The 13,239-nt window shown below is 42.0% G+C and overlaps 1 long non-coding RNA gene across 1 annotated transcript in view; it reads left to right on the forward strand.

Annotated features, from left to right (window-relative positions):
• Nucleotides 1-348: 348 nt before the first annotated feature.
• LOC131253144 (uncharacterized) overlaps nucleotides 349-13,239 on the forward strand; it is a 31,250-nt gene continuing 18,359 nt past the window's right edge. The window contains exon 1 of the long non-coding RNA XR_009174941.1: nucleotides 349-536. This is a non-coding gene — a long non-coding RNA (uncharacterized LOC131253144). The remainder of the gene's footprint in view (nucleotides 537-13,239) is intronic.

A 13,239-nucleotide genomic window follows, 5' to 3' on the forward strand; every position in this document is an offset into this window, starting at 1 on the left:
CTCACTACACGGCCGTACAAGTTGGAGGTGTATGACTCAGGGCAAGTACCAGAGACAATCATAGGATCAAATTGGCAGGTAGTAGGGCAAAAGGAGGAGTATCGTCCTCTAGAATACCGATGGAGCACCAACGGGATTACCTTTTAAGAAAGGTGGCTTTCTCATGAACAACCCATGAAAGACCATTTCCGAGTAATAACAACCCACCAAGAGTTGTTTTTATGTGTGGCCGCAATTGCACCGCCTCCAGGCTCTTGATTCATTTTGTTGTGCGGTTGGCAAGCTGCAGAGGAAGTGTATATGCCCAAAATAGCCCTTTTAAGGGCGCTTCATAGGATTTTTCATTTAAGGGGCTTGCTACAAATGAGATAGGGATCAAAAAGAAAAACCGACTAACGCACCAAAGGGAGCGATGGAGGGTTGTGAGTTGAGAGGGGAAAAGCTACTGGAGCGACCCTCACCAGCTGAAGAACGCACCAAATCAATCCAAAGCTGATGCGCCGACACCAACTTGAAGCTATATGCATCAAGATCGGGTTTATTACCATGTCATCTCCAAAAAGGCCCGAGTGCACCATTACTCTGCTCCCTAAAAGCATAAATATTCCAAGTCAAAACAACTATTGAAGTGAAAGAGTATGGTTGGAATTGAGAACATCCAATCATCCCTTTCGCAGAGAGAGAGTGTCGGGTCTCCCATTTTTCTTCTTACATCTCAAATCCACTTGCATTCCAATACACAAATTCCAAACACATTAGCAGTATACACACTCACCTTTCTATTTTATTTTTGCGATCTCTTCCCCTATATACCTTCTTTTTCAATTTGTTTGCCTACATGAGTTCTTAAATTTTGTAAAATAAGTCTAGGTGTTGTTTATTTTATTTTTCACCTGCTTGGAGTCTTAAACTCTGCGAAATGCGGCTAGATGCAGTAATATTGAAATTCCTCTTAGTCCCCTTAAAAATCGCAAAATCTCGTAAAGTAGAGACCCTACATTACACGGGCATAAAAGAGTACATAACCCCTTTCTTTTCCATGGCTGAGGCCCTTACTCAGAATCTACGATCGCATACTAACTGCAAGAGTCACTTAAGTTAGGGAATGATATGATTTCTTTACCATTGAACGATTCGACAATTCCTAGCTGACCGTATACTTTAAAGCTTCATTTGGCTAGTCGCGACTCCAAGTCAAATAGGTTTTCACATTTAAGTCAACCCCACACTCAAACCAAAACTAGCAAAACGGATAAGAGAAGAAGTGACAGCATTTCTGTATTTTTGCGCTCACGCGAGACGTCGTTCACATAATAGAAAATATGCTAGGAACTTGGTAGCCACTAGCCAAGACCCGACTCAAAACAAGAGATTTTACAATTTTTTAAGAAATTCCATAATTTTGTCATATTTACTTTCCAATTCTCGAGTAGATATTGGTCATTTTACTTTTCTGCATTCTAGTGAATACCGGTCCATTTTACTTTCCCATCAAACTGACTAACATTCCAATGAACACTGGACACTTGCTAATAAAATTACCAATATTCTAGTATACATTGGTTCATTTACTTTCCTACCTTCATTTTGCATTCCAGTGCAAATTGGGCCCTTTAATTTCTCACGAGTATCTTGTATTCCAGTTTTCGCTAGTCCATTTACTTTAATGCATTCCAGTATACACTAGTTCATTTACTTTCTTGCATTTATATTCAGTTATTCCAGTATATACAGATCACATTTACTTTTTTGCTTGTACATTTTGTTTTATGTTGTAATTAGTAAAAAATAAGTGGAGAAAAAAAAAAAAGCTAAAAAGCTAAAAAGGAGCAAGGAAAAGTAGAAGCAAACTATTGCATAGAAAGCATTATTAAAAAACTCACTTTTTACTTTCTACTCTATTGCACACAGGTAAAAAATGTTCATCATGTATTTTACTTTTTGGGCTCTCCTTTTACCTGTTACCAACACATTAACAAGAAAAAAACAAAATATATATAAGAAAAAAAGGAAGAGAAAGAGAAGGGGCAAACATGATCAAGCAAAAAGAAAGTAAAAGGCCTCTCTAACATCATCACGCCTGAAAAACATCTATAATTTCGCCATCCGCCGAAAGTTTACTTCCACCCACCATAATGTCATCTTAACCCATGCTATCATGTTTATCCAGGGCGAGTCATCCACTTCCTCAGAATTACCCAAGCGCCCAATCATAGTACCTGCAGCTTCTCCATCCACATCTGAAGTATTCCTCGGCCTAAAAAGGGTAAAGGAACTCCTGACATGCTTTCTTTAAAGTAGAGCCACCCCCTCAATCGAAAGCATGTTGATTTAACTATCGATCACTACAATCAATCTATCAGTCCAAAGCTTGGCTTTGTATACAACCAACCAATTCCAACCAACTCCCCCTGATGGGAACAAGTCTCACTTTCAACCCTTACGCACCAATCAAATCCAACACCCTCCCCCTAACAGGAGTTGGTCTCATTTCTAATATTTACATTTTAGTTAAGTTCAACACCCTCCCCCTAACAGGAGTTGGTCTTATTTCTAACATTAACATTTTAGTCAAGTTCAACACCCTCCCCCTAACCGGAGTCGGTCTCAATTCATACCTTTACATTATAGGAAGTCACTCTCCAGTCAATCTCAACATTCATATCCCCCTAACAGGAGTTGGTCTTATTTATAACATTTACATTTTAGTCAAGTTCAACACCCTCCCCCTAACAGATATCAGTCTCAATTCATACATTTACATTATAGGAAGTCACTCTCTGGTCAATCTTAACATTCATATCCCAGTCAACTATGCTCCGGTCAATTCCAACATCCTTCCCCTAATGAGAGCCAGCCTCATTCCAGCCAAACATAGCATGTGCATTCTAATAAACAACATCCTCCTACAACTGGAATTTCTTTTCATTTATAATTTACCCTCCCAATTCCAGTCCAACAGACTCCCCTTAATAGGAGCAATAACCAGATCTAACCTCCTCTGAGTGAGAGTCATATGGATGTCGACAAGGTCGACCGCTATGAGGAGGCAATACACACACCACAAGGGACAAACCCCCTCCAGCTAAAGCCTTCTGAAATTGATCGGCTCAAGAAACATTTCGAGGAACAACTCATGCATTGAAAACGAACTCCAAAAGCAACATGGGATAGATCTTTTGTCCACCACGTTCAGGTATCTTTGTACCTTCTTGGACACCAAGGTGCCTCAAAACTTCGAGGTACCAAAATTCAAATGATACAATGGTGTAAGATGCCCCGTAGCCCACCTTAAAGCATTATATAAGGAACTTAATGCTGTGGCAGGTGATGATTGAGCATTAATCCATTTATTTCAAAAATTCCTAAAGGTTGATGTGCTAAATTGGTACAAATTGCTTGATTATCCTCGGATCAAGACTTGGGAATAACTTGCCCAAGCATTTATAGAACACTTCGAGTATAATCTAAATGTGACACCTAAAAGGGTGGATCTTATTGCCTTAAGATAAACGAATGATGAGTCATTTTCAACTTACTTTGGACAGTGGCAAGCCATGTTCGCCAAAATTAAAACACTAATCAATGAGGAATAGCAAATCTCTATGATTGTCCTCTCTGCAAGCATGAGTATCACTGGATACCTCGTCTTGTATCTGTAAATTAACTTCACTCAACACATTCATGTCAAGGAACAAGTCGAAGCCAGAATAAGGGTTAGAACAATCTCCCCTTGGCCACATTAAGCCACCTCAAAAAAGTGGAATCAAGTGGATGAAGAGCCTACTAAATATTAGAATAGTGATGATGATGTCTCCTTCCCTTGTCCAACAAAGCATGACAATCTTACGCCTTTATCCAAGGCGCACCATTCACACCTCACCAGGGACAATATAACAACAGCTATGACCACAGGAATGAAACTTGCAATACTCCAATCAGAATAAGCAAATGGGTATGTTTCAAGAACCTAGGAACTTTACTCCACTAACTCAATCTTACAATGAAATACTATCCATCCTAGTTTAGAGCAACTTCTTACCCAGTTATGACCTAGACCTGCACCGAACCCTTTGCCACCAAATTATAATGAAAATGAGTATTGTTGTCCTATCAGTCCAAGGAGCATACAACAGAGCATTGTTTTACATTGAAACATGCAATCCAAAATTTGATTGACCAAAAGAAAATTTCAATCGCAGCCCCAAACTCAGTTGCTAACAATATATTCTAAAATCTCCTGCCATAACATCAAGTGAGCCCCAACACATCGGCCACCCCCACCGTCAATATTGTCCAAGAAAATTCTCCTCTTCATCTAACCTAATCCATCCATACCATCAACTCCTCCTTAAAGTTCACACTGCTCATTTTGCAAGGGTCATTATCATACTCAGTGCCCCCTCTAATCTTAGTCCTCCAAGGAAGAGCCCATGTACCAACCTATAATCTAATTTCCATCCCTTAGTGGACCAGTCAACCATTAGTCCTCCACGAGAAGACCCCAGAGCCTCCATGTTCCCTATCTTCTAGTTCCACTCAGACATGGGCCCATCAGCCATTGGTGCACCAAAGGAAGACTCCCCAGCTAGTATTCACCACAACATCTACAATCCAAAGTGATCCAGTCAACCCCTCGTCCTTCCAAGTAAGGCATCCGAGTTGAATTTCATGCTACATACCTTGGCAAAGTTGGAATGCCCCACTAGCCAGATAGTTTTCTTTCAGGCTCAAAGTCCAACTCCCTCCCCGGGTCCCTCGACATGCACTGAGTATGTGGTCCTCTAAGAAAAGAGTCTGGTAAGTCACTCTAATTCATTGGCCTCCATCTCTTATGGTCCTCAACACTTAGTATCTCAACCCCTAGTCCTAAACGTACAACGCTTCAAAAAGGACACACTGTACATAGTTTCAAACATGATACTAAAGAGTGCATTCCTGTTGCATGTCTTATCAAATCAAACTCTCCTCTCTTGTCGAGCACAAAATTTTCTATTATCAACTTAAACACCAAGACTCGACTTGACTTATCAATGTTTAAGAAAATCTAGGCAAGACCAAACTAGGATATCAACCTACTTCAAATACGATGCAAGCGTTGCAAGGTCCAAGAAAAGAACGAGGCTATGAGAAGGAAAATGATCCCTTCACCTGCTCACCAATCAAAATTATCAGTACAGGTGTTGAGACTCAAATATTGCATATTTAACTCTTCAATTACATTAATGTTTCAATTATTTAATTGATAATTTGATTTAAGTATATACATTTTTGTCATACGAGGTGATTCGGAAGCTTATGATAAATATGCGCTTAAAAAGATGGATTAAGAGCTCAAAAGAGAATAGTGAAGAATTGGAGATTTGGAAGTCATTAATGAAAAATTCGCATGCCAAAGATCTAAGGAAACCAAATGAGGAATGAAGAGAATCGAAGGTTTGAAATGAAGAAAAGAAATCCTGAAAATTGGCCAGAAAAAAGATATTCTGAAACTCCGAATCTAAAAGAGAAAGTCCTGAAATAATTCTCAAAATAGACTTTAATGACATCAACAATTTATAAATTTCGGGCTCAACTCGTTGGACAATTCTGAACATATTTTGATGGATTAAAGACAGTTTGATGCCATCAAAGGTACAATCGAAGACTGTTTGATGGCATCGAAATTTGCCATCGAAGATGCACGAAGTGCGTTAATTTGAGGCGGTTTGTGAATTTTTCTAAGGCAATGCGAAAGTTTGAGTTACAAAACTATTTAAAAGAGTCCCTAGGCTATTCCAAATCATCTTCTCGGGTTTGAAAAGGGAGAGAAGGCCTAGGTGGAGCGCCAACAACATTCTTCCACTTCGATTTCTTTAAGGTTCTAGTAGATATTTTGGTTTTTTTTAATTTACGAGTTATCTATGACTAGCTAATCTCTTAGCTAGGGCTAAGAGGTGAAGATGTAGTTTATTTTGATGCTTCCTTTACTTTGATTCAAGTATATGTTGAATTCTTATTGATTTATAGTTTGAATAAAAGAAATATTTTCAGTTTTCTATGGTTTATTGTGACTCAAATTACAATAGATGTTGTGATAGCTTTGAATTTCTTAATATATTTTGAGAAGTGTGTGATCTATAAAATCTATGATTCATCATAGTCTATGGTTTGGTGGATGGTTAGATTCCCTGATATTATTACACGGATGATTAATGAGAGAACTATGTTAATAGAAAATTCACATTTTTAGGTTTTTACTGCTCTATCATTCAACTGAATAGGATAGGACTCTAATTCCAGTTGTAGCTCTTTGAATCAAGTAAGGTAGCATCTTAATAGCTACATGTGGATCTTTAATGCTTTAGTTTCCCTTTTATTATTAATTGTTAATCACTATTGATCTTTCGATTCTTTAGATTATTAGTTTAATCTAGTCCTAGTTCTAGTTCTAGTTTATTTCAGAAAGACATACATATAAGTCCATGTGGATTCAATATGATATCTCAAAATCAACCCCGATCGAGTTCTTAACTGAGCCAAGCATCAACGAGTCCAATCTGAGCACAGTCCTTCTAATAGATTCAAACTCGAGCTGGATGGACCCAATAGTCGACTACCTTCAAGAAGGAAAGCTACCCGAAGATCGACTGCAAGCACGCAGACTTCGTTCTAGATCGACTCATCATGTCATGATCGGAGACCCCTCATACAAAAAGGAATTCTCTCTCCTATATCTCAAGAGCCTCCGACTTGACGAAGTTAAGTACGTGCTGAGAGAAATTCACGAAGGTATTTGCGATAACCACTCCAGTCGCGGCGCTCTCCCTCACAAAGTCATCTGGCATGAATATTTTTGGCCAACCGTCCAAACAATACACTCAGAAATGTGATAAATGTTAGCGATTCGCAGCTATACCCCATCAACCGCTTGAGCAACTAACCCCCATGACTGGACCATGGCCCTTCGCATAATGGGGGATCAACATCATTGGCCCTCTACCAACTGGCAAGGGACAGAACAAGTTTGCGATCGTCGCAATCGACTACCTCACAAATGAGTTGAGGCTAAGCCCCTAGCCAAGATCACCAAGCAGAAGATTACTGACTTCATTTGGAAAAGCATTATATATCGGTACGGAATCCCCCACACCATCGTCTCGGACAATGGAAAGCAGTTCGACAATCACTAATTCCGAAGCATGTGTGGGAGCCTCAGAATCCGGAACGTCTATTCATGACCCTGGCACCCCCATGTTAACGTACAGGTCGAAGTGATCAACAAAATTATCAAGAACAACAAAATTATCAAGAACTACCTCCAAACCAAGCTTGAGAAGGCTAAAGGAGCCTGTGAAGAAGAACTTCCCCACGTTCTCTGGGCGTACCGGACTTGTCACGCCCCAAACTTGGAAACCAGGCTCATAAAATTTTCGATCGCCAAATCCAGTGCTGACAGCCTCCGTAGTACCCCATTCTCGGCTCCCAGCGTATATACGCCAGATTTCGATCCTGGGATCCTACAAGGAGGATTTTTCAATGTACATTTATCTAGTAATGAGCATAACCACAAGATTACCCAAATCACAAAGGCAACATCATCATCACATATCCACTAATATAATCGTTTGAGTACAATACAGAAAGGGAAATACATATATAAAATAAATCAAAGTTCCAGAAGACCGTTGCACGCTCCAAGCTTAATGCTGCTGCAACCTAACATCACCTGCACGCATCTATCGTGCATAAGCTTATAAAAAGCTTAGTGGGTGACGAAATGTGTGCATAAGGTAAGTGCCAAGTAAGCAATATCACAGTAATTAGAGTAAGCGAAAATACTGATAAACGCATAATCATACAATATCAGAAACACTAGCAAGATCATAAATCATACGAAACAGAGTAATACGAAAACATACTGATAGGCGCATAAATACCATTAGTTTTATCCAGGCTATGCAACGCAGAAATATAATAAAAACAATATCATATACTGATGAAGCAATGTAGATCAACTATGCAATGTGGAGACAATAAGCCAAATATCAGATGCCGCTAATGTAATGCAAGATACAAATCCTGATGAGTCCACGAATACCATCAGTCGTATTTAGGCCATATAATACAGAAATATAGCAACCTAAAATGCTAAGTACTGCAGATGTAATGTGGTATGCGGTGCGAATGAAATGACCATGCTGGAGTGTGAAGTCGTGATGAGTAGTCAATAGCATATCAGAGTTATGGAGGAAATCCACCAACCATGGACTTCATATCCAAACCAGTCTATACCTAAATTTGAGATAGATCGGACTCAATGATAGCGTAAACTCCCGATCTCAAGTTAGTCGCGCGCGCCAACCGAAATCCTCCTCGCCGTGCGAAGGTACATGTAACAAATAGTTACGCACCACCACCCGAGTGGATAGTGAATGAATGAATATGAAATTCTTGCTCAATAAGCCCACATAGCAGATGGTTACTCTGGCAAAATCACCGGTCTATTACAACCTCAACAAACCAGGTATGCCGCCCCATCGCGCAAGCAACATGAGGTGAGTGAAAGAGACCTCATTTTGCCAATATCGGGCCCACCTCGTCGATCAGCGGACCCATTCCTCAATTGAGTCGGACTCAGGCTACCGCAATTGCCCCCTACCAATCTCTCGCGTGCGAGGTAAGGCACATACCCCCTTCCAACCGACCACGACATGGTGGGAGACGAGTCCTCATGGTATACGGCCCTCATGCGATCATCTTGCATCCACTCGGCTAGACGTTGCGAGCAACCATCCGGAACCAAGAGGAGTTTAAGAGGACTTTCAGCCCAGGATATCTATAGCGACCCATGTATCGATTTTCGGTATCCCATTCCGGCCATCCAGCAAGTAAGGCCAGAGGCCCTTCAACGACCACGATGTTGCTAGGGCGCTACGGTAATGCATAATGCAAGATGCATGAGTCCATACAATCCAGAGTCGATGCATCAATCTGCGAACCAGGTGCTCATGTGAGATTACCTCCATATCGGGAGTCTCATAACAACATGCTCAATGACATATGTAATGGATCAACCTCATCTCATAATAAACATGCGATGATGCGTATGAGCATGTATCAGTGCTATGTACATATCTAATGCAGGCATCACAATCAATCTCGACAATAATGGACATTTAACCAGCATTGCCCTCGAGGAATGACCCGCATAAAGCCTAATATATAGTAGACTCATGGCCTCATACAAGGACCTAATATACAACACCATGGGCCTTACTCAAGGGCCACATATACACAACAGGTGGGTCCTGCTCATGGGCTTCAAATACATGACACGTGGGCCCTACATATAGGTCATGAATACATCAAACGCGTCATACATCATGGGCCTAATACATATCACAATGGCCTTGCCCATAGGCCACGAATACACAACAATGGGCCTTGCCCATGGGCCATGAATACATCACAGTAGACCTTAACTATGGTTCGCATATACATCATATAGGTCTCGACAATTGGAATCGACACTCGGAATCGGCCTCAACAATCGGAGTCGGCCTATACAATCGACCTCGACAATTAGAATTGGCTTCGATACTCGGCCTCGTCAATCGGGATCGATCGATAATCAAAATCGGTAAATCGGTCACGATATTCAACCTCGATCGCTAATCAAAATCGGCAAATCGGCACGACAATCGGATCAATCGATAATCAGAATCGGTAAATCGGTCACGACAATCGGGATCAATCGATAATCAGAGTTGGCAAATCGGTCATGACAATCAGATCGATCGATAATCAGAATCGGTAAATCGGTCACGACAATCGAATCGATCGGTAATCAGTATCGGCAAATCAGTCACGACAATCGGATCGATTGATAATCAGAATCGGCAAATCAGTCACGACAATCGGGATCGATCAATAATCAGAATCGATAAATCGGTCACGACAATCGGGAACGATCGATAATCAGAGTTGGAAAACCGGTCATGACAATCGGATCGATCGATAATCAGAATCGGCAAATCGGTCACGACAATCGAATCGATCGGTAATCAGTATCGGCAAATCGGTCACGACAATCGGATCGATCGATAATCAGAATCGGCAAATCGGTCACGACAATCGGGATCGATCAATAATTAGAATCGGCAAATCGGTCATAGCAATCGGAGTGGGTAATCGGTCACGATAATCGGAATTGATCAATGATCAGAATCGACAAATCGGTCACGTTAATCAAAATCGATAATCGGCCACGATAATCGGGATCAATCGATAATCAGAATCGGCAAATCGGTCACGGCAAATCGGAGTCGGTAATCGATCACGACAATCGAAATCGATCGATAATCAGAATCGGCAAATCGGTCACGACAATCGGAGTCGGTAATCGGTCACAATAATCGGAGTCAATCGATAATCAGAATCGGTAAATCGGTCACGGCAATCAGAGTCGATAATCGGTCACGACAATTACAATCAATCGATAATCTAAATCGACAAATTGGTCACATCAATCAGAATTGGCAATCGGTCACGATAATCGGAATCGATCGATAATCAAAATTGACAAATCGGTCACGGCAATCGGATCGGTAATCGGTCACAATAATCAGAATCGATCGATAATCAGAATTGATAAATCGGTCACGACAATCAGAGTCAGTAATCGGTCACGACAATCGTAATCAATCGATAATCTGAATCGGTAAATCGGTCACATCAATCAGAATTGGCAATTGGTCACGATAATCGGAATCGATCGATAATCAGAATGGAAAATCGGTCACGTCGTTCGGAATCGGCAATCGGAATGGGCCTAACAAGGCCTAAGGGAAGGTCATAATGTGGACATTCAACCAACATTGCCCATCAATGTAGACATTCAACCATCATTGCTCCCAAGGAGTGGCCCACATAGAGCCAAACATATTGTAGGCCCATGGCCTCACACAAGGGCCTAATACACAACAGGTGGGCCGCATCCACAGCCTCATACAACGCCTACATATACATCACTATAGGCCTTACCAAATGGGCCGAAAATACATCACAATGGGCTTCATTATATGAGCCTTCTATAAATCAAATTGGGCCATTCGGATCAAACATATACATCACGTGGATCTCGGCACATGGGCCATGATTTCGTCACATCAGGCCTCGTCATATGGGCCTCACATACATCACAATGGGCCACAATACATGGATCTCATATACCTCAAATGGGCCGCACTATATGGGCCTTATATAAATCAAAAGGGCCGCATCAATGGGCTGCACCAAAAAGCCTCATATACATCAAGTGGGCCCCACAAGTATGGCCCATTAAAGATTTGAATCTGCCACATTCTTGGATGGTGTGAATAAACCACACACGTCCAGATGGGTCCATGTGATGGATGGTGTGAATGAAGCACGCATACCATGTGGACCCCACGTCCAAGCAATGGACAGTGGTGTGCTCCACCTAATATCTAAATCTGTTTCGGATGGATGATGTGGATAATTCACATGTGCCATGTGGGCCTCGTCCCAATGGACGGACAGCCAAGATCTAAGACACATACATCACCTATCCCACCGTCCAGCAGGTGGATGGTAGATAGCAGAGGTGAAATACCTCCATCAGAGATGGGTCCACACGTGTGGCCCACCTCAGCCATGGAGCTGATATATATAATACATATCATATATATTAATATGACATAATTATAATACATACTATATATATTATATGTATACCTCCATCAGAGGTGGGTCCACACATGTGGCCCACCTTAGTTGAATATAACATGCATATATATTAAATTATTAATATATCAATGTCCTCCCTCTTTATGTTATAATATAATATTATTATATTGCTAGGGAGTCTAACAACCACCGTCCAGTGGACTGGACGGTGTGGACACGAGACACATGCATCACGTGTGGTCCCACATGCAGTGGGCCACACTGCTGTTTACGCAGCATGGATGAAACACATACATCATGGTGTGGCCCGTCAAACGGACGGCCAGGGGATCACACATCACGGTGGGGATGAAACCATACTTCAAGGTGGGTCCACACGTGTGGGATCCACCAGCTTTTAGATTAAGCTGACATTTATGTTTTTTTTTTCTTCATCCACGGTCAGCAGCACTGCTGCTGTTACGAGCATCCGACATCTGCAGTGGATGAACGGTGGATGCCACTGTCCCCCACAAATTTCAATGGTGGGGTCCACTCATTTTTTTCTCCCATACCATAAAATGATATCACAAGATGGTTGGGCGGTATGGATACAACACATGCACCATGGTGGGTCCCACTGTCCAAGGGCTGGACGGTGTGGATCAAACCACCCAGTCGCTGACGCACTACAGCAGCAATATAACTGGTGTGGTGGTATACCAGCCGGTCCACTCCTCATCATGTGGGTCCCACGCTGCATGGATGCTACACACGAGCAGGGCGGGCAGCATAATAAAACACTTACATTCAAGGTGGAATCCCACCGTCCAGAAAACCTCTGGATGGTGAAGATATAACGTATAAATCATGGTGGATCCCACCGTCCCAGATGGACGGTGGATATACATACCTCGAGGTGGACCCCACACATCCAACAGATGGACGGTGTGAAGAAACACAAACATCAAGGTGGTGCCACGTCAACGGCCCACCCATTTTGGGATCAAGCTGACATTTGTGTTTTCCATTTCATATAGTCTAGCAGCATTGCTGCTGGACACCTGAAACCTGGTTGGTCAGGATCATGTGGGCCCATGGCCTGGACAAAATGGATGGACGTATGGATGTAGGACACACGTCATGGGCGTCCAACACACGCACATCAAGGTGGGTCCACGCGGTGGCCCACCAAAGCTTTGGATCAACTTGATATTTGTATTTTTTTCCTTTATCTGGGCCTATCCAAATGGACGGGCAACAATGGTGGGTCCCACAATCGGACGGTGTGGATCAAACTCAACATGATGGCCACACACCTCATCAACATCCTCACCAAATAGAGAGAGAGAGAGGGATCGGTGTAGTAGAGGGACCCCGCCACTATGGGCCCCTCCTATGATCACAACACATACATCAAGATGGATCCCACATATGTGGGCCCTTAAATCACAAATCAAATAATAAAATCACCTACCTTAGATCCCTTCTTCCTTCTTCCGCCTTATGTATGATAGAGCTCCAATAGGCACAACTTCAACGGTCCGGATGATCTTTGGATGGTGGAGA

Source organism: Magnolia sinica, chromosome 8 (genome assembly GCF_029962835.1).
Source record: "Magnolia sinica isolate HGM2019 chromosome 8, MsV1, whole genome shotgun sequence".
NCBI classification, from domain to species: Eukaryota; Viridiplantae; Streptophyta; class Magnoliopsida; order Magnoliales; family Magnoliaceae; genus Magnolia; species Magnolia sinica.